This window comes from Microcaecilia unicolor, chromosome 3, assembly GCF_901765095.1.
Source record: "Microcaecilia unicolor chromosome 3, aMicUni1.1, whole genome shotgun sequence".
Classification (NCBI taxonomy): Eukaryota; Metazoa; Chordata; class Amphibia; order Gymnophiona; family Siphonopidae; genus Microcaecilia; species Microcaecilia unicolor.
The window spans coordinates 386,114,026-386,128,331 of NC_044033.1; the positions used below are offsets into that span (position 1 = coordinate 386,114,026).

Consider the following 14,306-nt stretch of genomic DNA (forward strand, 5'->3'; position numbering starts at 1 on the left):
GTTAAGTGGTTTTAATTATCGGGCATTCTGCATTTTATTTTCTAGGGCCAGAAGGTAGAATGATCTTCTCCCTCATATCAGGACAAAATCCTCATTTAATACATTTAAGTCATTACTTAAAACCTTCTATTTCAATCGAGATTTTACTATTACTACTATTATCATTTCTATAGCGCTACTAGACATATGCAGCACTGTACACATTATATGCAGGTATTTTCTCTGCCCCTAGAGGGCTCACAATCTAGGTTTTTGTACCTGTGGCAATGGAGGGTTAATTGACTTGCCCAAGGTCACAAGGAGCTGCAGTGGGCTTTTGGACTCCAGCACTAGAAAAGGTCATCAAGGCTGATTTACCTGTGGTTTTTATTGTGTAGGTTTGTTCTTGTTATAGTTGTTGCTTTCCTATCATACTCCGGATTTCTTTTCCATGCTATATTGTATGTCTATTTTTATTGTATTGTATTCTGAGCTGCCCTGACCTGCTTGTTCAGAGAGGGTGGTAAAAAGGTGCGGAATGACCATTCGGGCAACCGGGCAGTGACCAAGGGCCCAGGGGCTCTAGGGGGCCCAGAGGCTCTGCCCCGATGCCCAAAGTGTTGCTGGTGATCTAGTGGGCTCTGCGGGGGGCAACATGTTCTTTTCTGTCTGTCCGACTGGGCTGCCAGTATTCCCCCCCCCCCCCCCTTCCGGCACCACCGTATTTTGAAAAATGGCGGCCAAGACTCCCTGCGGAAGTCTCGAGAGACTCCCGGGGAAAGTCTCGGCCGCCATTTTGAAAACACAGCAGCACCAGCAGGCAGGGGAGAATAGCAGCACAGCGGACAGAAAAGAACATGCCCCCCGCCTTACAGAGGCTACCAGGACCCCTCAGGTAGGACTGAGGCAGCAGCTGCGGTGGCAGGGGAGGTGGTGAGCAGTAGCGAGGCGGGAGGCCCAGACCACCCTCACTGTCCAGGGGCCCAGCTCACCCTCAGTCCACCCCTGGCAGTAAATCATTTTATTAAACATAAACATTCTATTCTACTATTTATTGTACAAGTAAACAGGCATATGTAAGCTGATGACTTTATCATCTCAGGTTAAGCTGGTTACAGCTATGGAGATGGATTGTCAATGGACCAGTCACTCCTGAAGGGTAGGCTAAAGGTGATTTCACCTTTGTTGCTTTCTTCAGGACTGACAGAAAGATTGTTGTGCTGCCACTGTTGGGTTCTGTGAATTATTGTGAGAACTGTAGTGTAAGGAACACAGAACAGCATGCTGGGAAAAAATTGGCAAGAAATTATTAATTCAAAATTTGATCATTATTCATTTACAATCATATTCTTCTGAGGTCTATTATTGGTAACTTATGGAAGTCAGCGTTCAGCTGCATGAGGAATTTATAATTTGAAACCATCTAATTTAGATAGCTTCAAATTTGCATGTATTAGTGGTGTTATCCTGTTAGGTAGCGCTGCTCAACATTTATGTCTCAGTTGAAAGGTCCAACTCAAATGTTTCAAGTTATACTTGCTATTTGGCTATCTATTTGATATGTTTACTGGGCAATTCTTTGAAATATACACTGATTGCACAAGTATTTCACTAGAATCGTGGCACATATATGCAAAAATTCCACTTAAACTCTATTCTGTAGACATTCACCTATCAAACATATAAACGGCGAGTGACCGTACTCACTCGCAAATGCGCAGTAGAGACCTTCTCTGCCCAGCCCCCACGTCAATACGTGATGACGGGGGGCGGAACACAGAGGGTCTGTACTGCACATTGCTGAGGGAGGGACACCGCCGTCTAACGCTCCCCCCACCCGAGTCGCCGCCGCCGCCACCCACCTTCTACCCGGTCGGGCCCTCGCTCCACTATTGAAACAGCGAGGGTCCGGGAACGCAGCACTGAGCTCTGCTGAGCTGCCGACATCGCCCTTCCTTCTTCTTCTCTGCCTCTGTCCCGCCCTCGACGACGTTACGTCACACGAGGGCGGGACAGGCAGAGAAGAAGAATGAAGGCCGACGTCGGCAGCTCAGCAGAGCTCAGTGCTGCGTTCCCGGACCCTCGCTGTTTCAATAGCGGAGCGAGGGCCCGGCCGGGTAGAAGGTGGGTGGTGACGGCTCGGTGGGGGGGCGCGAACTCGGAGGGGGAGGGGGAGGGGCAGCGGCGAACTCGGCGGTGGGGGCGGGCCTTTCAACCCCCCCTTCCTATAATAGCCCGTTTTTACGGGCTCAAAGTCTAGTTATACATAATCCCCTCATCAACAGATCACCTTCTGAAAATACTAATTGAACTGTAAGTTGGACCTCGTCATATCAGTTATTACTGAGCGTTTCCAAGTCATAATTCATAGTCCAGATCTTGAATTCTAGATTTTGCACAAGTTATCATTTTATTTAATTGTATCAAATATTTACAAACATTACTTTAATATTTCAGTACTCATCTTGTCGTCAGTCTTGGAGACTCTGAAATCATGTTTTGCTAGCCACTGTATCAAGGAGCATCCCCTGCTATATGCATGCACATCATCATTCTATTTCTAAATCTATACAAGACGGCCTTATTATACATAGCATCAGGGGTGTAGCCAGACCTCACGGTAGGAGGGGGCCAGAGCCCGAGGTGGAGGGCACATTTTAGTCTGCCACCCCGCTGCCGCCCCCCCCCCCCCCCCACCGCTTTGCTGCTCCCCCTGCCGGCCACAGCAGCAAATACCTTGGCTCAATTTCACTAAAAGGAATGTGCAGGACATGAGGAGGAAGAGAGAGTAGTGCAGGGAATGAAGCGGTGCCGGAGACCGGCGCTGGACAAGGCTTCAGCTGGCAGGGGTTGTGGACCCCTGCCAGCATAACCAGGGTCCCAGTGAAATTTGGGTGGGCCCAGGCCCCAGTGGCCCCACCTAGCTACGCCACTGCATAGCATAAATCCTAATTCAACTGGATCGCATAGCTGATTTGCACACACAACTTACTTGTTTAACAAGCTAATCAATGTTGATAACTGGCCAATAAAAAGCAATTATCAGCGCTAATTGGCACTAAATAGAATTTATGCGTGCAACTTTCTAAGCATATTCTGTAAAGTGGTGTGTGTAAATTCTAATGCGGATCTCAATAGGGGGCATGGCTATCGGAGGAGCTTGGGTAAGTCATAGGCATTCCTGAAAATTAAGCACACTGTTAACAGAATATGCTCGATCTGTGTGTAAATAACTCGTAGGCATTTACACTAAGTTTTAGTTTGCATAAATGGCTGAACCTAAATTTTAATCATGGGATGGCCACTACACGTATTCTATAAACTGCACCTAGGGGCCCTTTTACTAAGCCACGTAAGCGACTATGTGCACGTACACACGCCTATGAGCACCCAATGTGCAGCAATTCCGCATGTCCCATGTGGTAATTTCATTTTTTACGTGCGCCAGAAAATATTTTTATATTCTGTGTATTGGGTGGTAATTGGGCAGTAATCAGCATTTTACACACGTAGACCGCCTGGTTACCACATGAGACCTTACCGCTAGGTCAATGGCTGGCGGTAAATTCTCAGACCCAAAATGGACGCGCGGCAATTTTCATTTTGCCACATGTCCATTTTCGGCAAGAATTTTAAAAAGGCATTTTTCACAGGTGTGCTGAAAAATTATTCTGTGTGCGCCCAAAACACATGTCTATATTACCGCAGGCCATTTTTTAGCGTGCCTTAGTAAAAGGGCCCCCTAACTTTAGGTGAGGTTTATAGAATACTGTTAAGTACAGGTTTTTTGGCACCATATATAGAATCTGGCCCTTAATGACTAAGAGGGGTATTATCAAGATGTATTATGGTATTAACATACCTTATTTGCCTCTTAGTATGTGTTAAAGGGTTCTATGCAGTTTAAGTTACTACAGGTTGCATAGTAATGAGATACAATGCATGCGAATGCAGGCAAAACAGCTCATTACTATATACATTTAATAACATATAGCTTGCTGCAAACACTAGCTGCATTATTCCTGGAAAAATAGCACCACCATTTATTGATTTTCTGTTTGATTTTAGTTGCGTGACATGCTATTTGGAGAGTGACAGTAGGGAATGGGACAGTGCTACATTAAGGACTGCTATTGCCATTTGAGTTTTGATCTATATTCATTTTTATGATTTTAGTCATTCTGACCCCCTTTTGGAGGAAACATGATCTGTAAGTATGAAATGGAAAACAAAATTGGCCCAGGCTAGGAATTCTGAGAGCTCTTTAAAAAAAATCCAACAATGAATGTGAAAATGTTCCCTTAAGATCAGAATCACCAGCAATTTCCAATTATAGAAGAAAATTCCAGCTGAACAAATGAAATTGTTTTGCTTGCTACAGTAATTATTATATCCATCCTCCCTTTCAGCTTTGAAGATTCAGCATACAGTATGGGGCCCTTTTACTAAGGCATGCTGAAAAATGGCCTGCACTGTTGTAGGCGTATGTGTTGGACGCACGCAGGTCCATTTTTCAGTATGCCTGCAAAAAAAGCCCTTTTTTTGTGGCCGAAAATGGACGTGTGGCAAAATTAAAACCAGTGCGTGTCCATTATCAGCCTGAGACCTTACCGCCACCCATTGACTTAGTGGTAAGGTCTCACACGTTAACCGGGCAGTAATCATCAGCGTGCGAACACTGCTGATTACCGCCAGGTAAGCGCCACACGGTAGAAACTTTCTACCGCGTGTTTTAGATGCGCGCCAAAAATGGAATTACCGCCCAGGGCATGTGATAGCCGGATGGTAGTTCCAATTTGACCCGTGTTGGATATGCGTAGGTGCCTAAGCGCCTTAGTAAAAGCCCCCCTATGTATTCTTAGTCCAGAACACAGACTTGAGAGCCCTGTTACTAAGCTGCAAAATGGCCTAACCAAGGAGCAGTGCTACAGCATTCTGCGTTAGTTTTGTCATCTGCATGCGCAGTATTTATTTTGTTGCATCTTTTTGGAGGGGTGAGTCAGATGCAGAGAATGGGTGTGGATGCGCGAATCAGCTAGCGTGCCGACATTACTGCTGCACTAACTGGTTAGCACATCCTTAACACTTCCAGCACCTTCTAAATAGAAGGCAGTAAGTGCTTCTGCATTCATTTTTTTGAAATGGCCAATCACTCATGCTAACATTAGCACAAGGCCAGAAATGCAATAAATAGGAAAATAAAGCTCTTTTTGATAGCCATGCCAGAAATGGGCTTTGCATATGGGAAAGGGCCATGTAAGGACAAGCAAAGCCCATGTACTAGCGTCAACGTGTACAAGAGGAGCAAGAAGAAAGAAGAGCAGGAGGCAGGCTGCGAACGCGGCTGCACTGGAGACCACGCTGAAGAAGGCTTCGGCTGGCGGGGGTTGGGGACTCCTGCCAACAAAGGTATTTGTGAGGGGGCGAGGTGAGGTGGTGGGGGGCGAGGAGGCGAGGCGGTGGGGGGGCGAGGAGGTGAGGCAGTGAGGGGGGCGAGGAGGCAAGGTGAGGTGGTAGGGGCGGCACTCAAAATGTGCCCCCAACCTCAGGCTCTGGCCCCCTCCCACCGTGAGGTCTGGCTACGCCCCTGTATATATATAATCAAATCTCATTCCTTTTCCCATGATATTCTGCAATCATGAGACTAAGATGAAGTATTTACTTACTTACTGAATTTTCCATATATTACACTGTAAATTCAATAACAGAGAATAACTTCTCACTAAAAAAAATAGCTACCAGAAGACATTAAGGGCCCTGTTTACTAAGGCGCATTAGCACTTTTCACGCACTTACAATAGCACGTGCGCTAACCATGTAGGCGCCTGTAGGGATATTGTAGGCATGTACACGGTTAACACGCGCACATAGTTAACACGCATTAAAGACGCAAATGTGCCTATAACACGGCTTAGTAAACAGGACCCTAAGCAAAAATGAAACAATTTTTACTGAAAAGTCTACTTGGACCACAATTAGAGACAAGATACAGAAGTATGAAAAGTATTGCTACCCAATAAAATATAAGAAAAGAAAAAACCCTCACAGGAAGTAATATGTAAAATGTAGCAAGTCTAGCTGGAAACAAGGTCAAGCCTGGAAGCTAAAACTTAAAATCCTGTTCACACATTATCAGGCACAAATTGCTTCAGATGTTCAGTGTTCCAAAGAAATATCTATTCCCTAGAAATTTAAAGAAACATTGCAAGGAAATCTAACAACCCCCATCCCATCCCCCAAGCATCGCACTTACAAGAAATTTTTTTTTTAACATGCAGCCCTATAATAGATAGAAAATAGAAATCAGAATTGATGTGAACAGGTTGAGACTTGAAGAATTCCAGTAGTGCATTACAGGGGCGTAGCCAAACCTCGCGGTGGGAGACTGCCAGAGCTCGAGGTGGGGGGGCACATTTTGGTCTGCTGCCCCGCCGCAGCCCCCTTCACCACCGCCTCACCACCCTGCCGCTTCCCACCCACTGCTGCAGCAAATACCTTGGCTGGCGGGGGTCCCCAACCCCCGGCAACTGAAGCATTGTCCAGCGCTGGTGTCTGGTGCAGCCTTGCCCTGCTCTGTTTTCCCCTCACATCCTGCACACTCCTTTTAATGAAATTGAGCATGCTCAGTTTCACTAAAAGAAGCATGCTGGACATGAGGGAAAAACAAAGCAAGGCAGGCAACACGGCGGCACTGGGGACCGGCGCTGGACAATGCTTCAGCTGACGGGGGTTGGGGACCCCCACCAGCAAAACCAGGGGGGGGGGGCAGGACCCCTTGGCCTCACGTAGCTACGCCACTGGTGTATTAGAAAAGGATAAACCAACACAGTCTTTTCACAAATACATGCAGAAGTGCACCAGTATTTGTCCGTATTTGCAGCAGGAGTGCTCATTTTACAAAGATACATGTTAACGTACTGAATGGAGAAACTTCGGCAACTTATACATGTGCCACAATTTACATATAGAAGATGATATTTTCTCAACATATATGTGTAAGGGTTGGCTCTTATACATGTATGCTTGTCATTTTACAAACCTACATGTGGACATAGGGAGCAGCATTTTAGAAAGGATGTCCAACTCAGAATATGGACGTTTAAATCAATATATCAGAAACAGTGGTGTAGCCATGGGTGGGCCCGGGTAGGCACAGACTCACCCACTTTGAATTCAGGCACACCCAGCAGTGAGACCAGAAGTTGCATCAGAGGGAGCCTGTGCGAGCAAGGGGAATGAGCTGCTGCTCGCTGCTGGCGAAGACCTAAAGGATTTAAAAGTACCAGAGGTGCGAGGGAGTGGAGTTAAGTGATTTACCGCTTGCCTGGGGAGAGATGGGAGAGATGCTGATTGGCATGGAGGTAAGGTTGTTGTGCTCACCCACTTTGGGCTCAGGCCTGCCCAAAATTGGGTATCTGGCTATGTCTCTGGTCACAAATGGGCATCCATCTCGCATATATTTTAGATACAGCCTGTTCTAAAATACATGCAAGATGGACGTCCACGTGCTAGAAAAATCCAGCATGGATTGTTTATATTTTACAAGCTAAAACATTCAAATTATGAATAAAGAAAACAAGGGACACAGCCACAGAGACATCCATGCAGAGCAGAGGGGTAGCCAAATATTTTTTTTTAATTGTGAGCCCTCCAGGAACAGAAAAAAACCCCTACTGTACCTAAATTTATACCACTTCAATAACCTTTAGCTTGTAGGTTTTATGTATTCAGGAACAGCAGTTATTTGTCTGTCCCAGGAGAAGGAAGCTACACCAAAACAAACTTAATTGATGGCTCCTGTCAGTTTGCTGTTCCTATCACTCCCCATCCCCTCACTTCCTGATTATAGTTCTGAGGAAGAACAACCCCTTTTCTTGGTGCCTTGGGGGGGGGGGGGGGCATTGGGCATGGTGGAGGCCATCTATCCCTTACCTCAGAGAGCAGATTACCTTGAGCTGCCCCTGTGGCAGACACACATCATATGAGAGAAATCTCCTGAAAATTTACAGCTGCTTCCAAATCTGAACTGTCTGGCCTGAGCTCCTAAAAGAATGCTGTGAATTTATGAATGTTTGAAAATAGAAAATGGCTTTCTCACAGCAAGACACACTGGCTATCCTTGTTTCTTGGAATTACAAAGTTGTTTCAGTTGTTTCCAGTTTAAAAGTCTTTCTTCTTTTCCCACAGCAAGCTACCTAAGTACATTAGAACATAGGAAATTACCATGCTGGGTCAGACCAAAGGTCCATCAAGCCCATTATCCTATTTCCAACAGTGGCCAATCTAGGTCACAAGTATCTGGCAGGAACCCAGACAGATTGCATATTGTATATTCCAGAGATAAGCAGTGGATTTTCCTGAATCCCACTTAAAAATGATTTATGGGCGTTTCTTCCAGGAATAATCAATAATGAAACAACAAGTAATCCAACAACGTATCACTCTTGGCCGAATGGCTATGAAGAACCTAGAGCAACAAAGAGAGTCCAAATCTTCCGTAAAGAACACCAGAAAACAACAAGAACGGAAGATGAACAGAAAGACCAAACTAAAATCACAGATGTAAAAAAGCCAAATTCATTTATTAAGACCCTACACGGTCCGTGTTTCGGCCAAAGAGGCCTTCTTCAGGGGTCTATGGATTGGCATATATAGATATTCTTCCAAAGGTTCACTCAAATTAAGACAAATCTACTGATGCTGTCCAAACGATGCATGAACCCTGTACATCTTCCGTACATCTTCCGTTCTTGTTGTTTTATGAAGAACCTAGACAAGATCTTCAAGCTCAGAGATGTATCTTTCCATAAAACGTTTTGACTTGCTCAAGCCATGGTATTTTCAAAAATGTCCAATGGATGTGAAAGTTGGACAGTGAAAAAACAATGCCTTTCATTTACGGTGCTGGAGAAGAATACTGCATAGACCGTGGACTGCCCAAATAACAAATTAATTGATATTGGAGGAGATCAAATCCAAGTTTTCATTGAAAAACTGAAGGATAAGGTTTCAACTTTCATTCTTTGGACACATCATTTGAAGAGAAAGATCATTAGAGCAAGGTATCATGCTTGGCAAGGTTGAGGGTCAATGCAGAAGAGGAATAACACCAATGTGAAGGATCAATACAATAATGACAGCCATGGGGATGCCATTCTGCCAGTGATTATCCACCTGACTGAAGACAGAAGTTCAGTGCAACTATCCAGAGGGTTGCCATGAAAAGGCATTTAAAACAGGTTTATGAATTCTTCAATGAGATGTACTCTGGCACATGCACTGTCTCATGAATATATTCCACTGTTACACTTAGAATTAGAATTGGAAAATAATTCTGTTGTAGATGTGGTGGAAACATTAAAATCAATGTATAATGTCCTTCTTGATTGCCAGCCCCAAAGTGCAAGGAATTGATGGATGCAAAGTGTGATATATTCTGTAACAGTGCAAAATCTGTATAATACATGCATAGAGTATTTGGAGATATGGATGGAACTGCTTCTACTCTTACTCCATGTGCATTGCCCAGAGTGACACATCAAGTTGGAGTGATGTAGAAGCCTGTATCAAGTACTTTGTGTTGAAAGGCATGGAAACTGAAGTCACCTGCCCCTAAATTCTATATAGTGCTACTTAAGTCGCGTTTGCAAATCTGGTCATATTCTGATTTGTGCGCGCAACTTAACTGGCTTAACAAGCCAATCAGCGCTGATAATTGCCACTTAATTATTGCCACTAATTGGCATCAATTAGAATTTATGCGCATAACTTTCTAAGCGCATTCTGTAAAGTGATGCGTGTAAATTCTAAGACGCAGATTTGAAAATTGAGTGTGGCCATGGAAGAGATCCAGGAGGGTGCTTTGGATCTTATCCCTAACCCAACTCTTTTTTCAGTTATGGTTAATTTATGGTTTTGTGTTGGTTGAGGGAGCTACTGAATGCCTTTCTACAGCAGGGAGATAAAGAGGTTAAAACATACTATAGTTACCCAGTCTTGAAAAAGGGAGGAAGGATTGGATAAAGCTATTTGTAATTAATTTTTGACCGGTATCTAATCTCCTTACTGTAGATGAGTTAATGCTGTTTGGCAGATTTTGGGATTTTTTAGAAGAAAGGGGTCCTTTTACTAAGGTGCGCTGAAAAATGGCCTGCGCTGATGTAGATATGTGTATTGGACGCGTGCAGGTCCATTTTTCAGTGCACCTGCAAAAAGGCCTTTTTTTTGGCTGAAAATGGGCGTGCAGCAAATAAAAATTGGCACGCATCCATTTTGGGCCTGGAACCTTACTGCCACCCATGCGTTAACTGGGCAGTAATCATCAGCACGTGTACAATGCTGATTACTATACAGCTAGCGCCACACGCTAGAAAATTTCCAGCGCACGTACTGGACGTGCATAAAAAATGAAATTACCGCCAGGCCACGTGGTTGCTGGGCAGTAGTTTCGAATTGGCATGCATTGGCGCCTATGTGGCTTAGTAAAAGGGCCCCAAAATTTGTTATTGGATAAGGCGCAGGCAAGCTTTCAGGCTGCTAGTGGCATGGAAGCTATCCGGCCAATATTCAAAGCGATTTAAACAGGCAGAAGCTCCTGCCTGCTTAAATCGCCTGTCCATGGGTAACTGCAAATATTCAGCGGCACTTAATATTTATGGTTAGCACCTGAGCTGATACCAGCTAATTTGTGGGCATTCCAAAGGTGGATTTGGCACTTACATGGTTAAATGCTGATATTCATTCCTTGACTGCATAAGATAACTGCAGCCAAACTATAATTAGATACTCAATGCCGGTGCTCGCATATGGCTCAGCACTGAATATCTGGGAATACAGCCGGCAGTGTACAAAAACACTAACCGCAGATGGCTGAATATCAGTCGATGTGTTACTAACTATGATGGATTGGGTCTATTATTATTTAGACAAAAATATTTCAGTGTTATTACATTTCTTTAGATTTGTCTTCAGCATTTGATTTAGAGGAACCCAGTATTTTGTTATGATGTCAACAACTGGAGATCAATGGACAAGTGCTTATGTGGTTGAATTCATTTTTACAAGATTGGAGTTTTCAAATGAAAGTGGGAAATAGTAGGTTGTACACATATAACTGGGAATGAGCTGTTCCTCAAGGTTCCCTAATTTCCCTACTTTTATTTAATATCTACTTGCAACTTCTAGGTTACTTAATTCAGAAATATGGATTTTTTGTTTATATATATGTAGATGACATTCAATTGCTGGTTCTGTTAACTCAACAAACGTGAGGGTGTGTATCTTTTAAATCTTTTTCTTTCAGAATTGAAGGGTTAGTTAGAGGTTAGTGGTTGAGCAGTTAATGCAGCAAATATCTTAGGGCTTGGTGCTATTGCTCAAAATGATCTGGCTGTAACTCCTGTTTGGACCATATTGTACTACCATAGACTACCTCAGTGAGATGTCTGGGAGTAATAATTGGGAGTTCAGGGAGTGGGCAACAACATATTATGGGCACCTTTTACCAAGCTGTGGCAAAAGGAGGCCTGTGCTATGTCGGCGCATGTGTTTCACCTGCGCCGAGGCCCCCTTTTACCACAGTGATTAGAAGGGAAGTCTCGGTTTCCTGCAGGAAATGGCCATGTGGCAAGTAAAGCACTTGCCGAGCAGCCATTTTTGGGGGGAGTCCTTACCCCATTGGCATAGGAGCCAACTTTTCAAAATGATTGGGGGTGCTGAAATGTTTTTTTCCAGGTGGTGCATTCCTCCTCCCCCTCCTCCTCCTCCCTCCCCCTCCCACCTCTCTCCCCATCCCCTCCTCCGAGTTCCAGGCCCCCTCCCTCTAAGTTCCAGACCCTCCTCCCTCCCTCCCTCCAAGTTCCAACCCCTGCCCGACCGCTTCTCCCACAACAGTCCTCCGCCGGTCCGCCCTCGCCTTCCTACGTGCTGCCCAGAATTTTAAAAGTCGGGGTCCCGGCGGCAGCAGTGAAAGGCTAGCAGCCTTCCCTTCTCTCGTCTCAGCTCTGACCTCGCCCTTGCGGAAACAGCAGCACACTGAGCAGAAGGTTTCAGTGAATTATCGACGACAACACCCAGATCCCTTTCTTGGTCCATAACTCCTAACTTGGAATCTTGCATGACGTAGCTATAATTCGGGTTCTTTTTTCCCACATGCATCACCTTGCACTTGCTCACATTAAACGTCATCTGCCATTTAGCCGCCCAATCTCCCAGTCTCGTAAGGTCCTTCTGTAATTTTTCACAATCCTGTCGCGAGTTAACGACTTTGAATAACTTTGTGTCATCAGCAAATTTAATTACCTCGCTAGTTACTCCCATCTCTAAATCATTTATAAATATATTAAAATCTCCAAAGATCAATTCAACAAGTCCTTAGCAAATCTACTGAAACTACAGGGTTCCCTAAATACTCTAGGATATGGGGTCAGATTTTGGCATAGGTTACCTCTTAACCCAAAATGGGATTGTTGCTTGAGTATCACTGCCACCATCCAGGCTTGCAGCAGGAAGTACTGCTCTGTATGATTTGACTACTGGCTTCTTCCAGTAGATGACAAAAGGCATCATTAGCATTATTCAGTCCTTTGTCTCCAGATGGGTCGGCTCTTATATACAGGTTACGTTTGCTTACATATCTGTTCATATGTAGTATCACTCTAATAAGCAGGTGAGGAAGGAGGTACAAAGGGATTTCTTTGACATTTCACACCTCTATTCTCATCTTGAGTGCATCCACCTGACTTTGGTTTCTGAAAAGAGTCAGGAAGCCATCTATCAGAAATACAGGCAGTACCATTGCTTGACTGTATGAACCCCTTGTCCTTCCAGTGGAGTGATTTTTCTTGGTGTGGAGAATAATATAGTTTGGTGTTCTAAAATAAGTGGCAGAGAAGAATTCCTGTAGAAAAGTTTCAGTTTTGACCGTTCCTTTGCAGAAAAGGAAACAAAGGGGTCTTTTTACTAAGCCGCATTAGGGCCTATGCGTGTCCAACGCACGCCGATTCTGAGTTACTGCCTGTGCCGGGCAGTAATTTCATTTTTGGTGCGTGTCCCCTAAGCGCGCCAAAAAATAATTTTTATTTTCTGGCGTGTAGCGCTTGCTATCAGGCAGTAAAAGGCATTTGTCACGCATCGACTCTTACCACCCAGTTAACACATGAGACCTTATCACTAAGTCAATGGCTGGCAGTAAGGTCTCTGATCCAAAATGGATGTGCGTCAATTTTCATTTTGCCACACATCCATTTTCAGTCAAAATTTTTAACAGAGGCATTTTTACAGGTGCGCTGAAAAATGGATCTGCGCACGTCCATAACATGTGCCTACACTACCGCAGCCCATTTTTCAGCGCACCTTAGTAAAAGGACCCCCAAAGTGTTCAGTTCCCCATTGCCAAGCAGAAAAAAAAGCAAAGGACTGGGAGAAGCTTGTCTCCCTGATTTTTACCACTATGCCAGAAGGTTCTGCAGGAGATTTATGCAAGGTAGTACGCTGTATTGGAGAGCTGTGTGTGTGTCCCGTTTGTGTCCCAAGACCCTGAAGAAGCAGCGAAACACTGGCCATCGTCGGCTCGGGGCTGGAAGTGAAGGACCACACAGCCTAGAGCAGCAATACATTGAGCACCACTTCACAAAGATAAGTGCAATTGTGTACTTTGGATACTGCATTATGTTCTAGCAGTGATCTACATTTACTAAATCACTGTCGCATTGTGTCTCAACAGTGATCTTTGTCTACAATATCACTTAGAATATTTTTGACCATAGACATCAGAAGAAGATTCAGATCTGTGGCATTATAGGGTTTTTTGGCCAGTGATGATAAGAAGACCATTGGGTCTGTTTAAGCTCTGTGAGATTATCTTTGATTTGGAGCTCTTTGAGGCCATTTCCCTTCAAATTAAGTCATTTTTCAATTCGTGGATTTTTTGATTCTTTGAGAATAAAACATCCGCCATGCTACAGCAGTTAAAAAAAAAATCAGTTAAGCACAGGAGAAAATTTCCAAGATTTGTTGTCTGAGAAGGAGTACGCAAGTAGAAAACTGTACATGAGCCTAAAGAAATTAACAGTAAGTGGTTCCGAACTGGGTGAAAGTATTAACAGCCGGTAGATTGGAGCGGTTGTCAGACAACAGCATGCATCTGAAACCCTCTGATTGGGGTGAGTTCTGCATGAACTATCTGCTCTGAAAAGCTTATTTGAAGGAACAGATGAGAAGTTTGCATTTTAGGAGAGAAGATTTGAGTGTAATTACTTGACTATAAAAACATCTGGAATAGATTTATTTCTAAGAACGTTGCAACTAAACACCTTCTGAATTACCCC

General features: G+C 44.2%; 1 protein-coding gene across 2 annotated transcripts in view; it reads right to left on the reverse strand.

Annotated features, from left to right (window-relative positions):
* SCARA5 (scavenger receptor class A member 5) overlaps positions 1–14,306 on the reverse strand; it is a 377,960-nt gene that overhangs the window by 318,764 nt on the left and 44,890 nt on the right. The gene's annotated exons all lie outside the window — the stretch shown is intronic.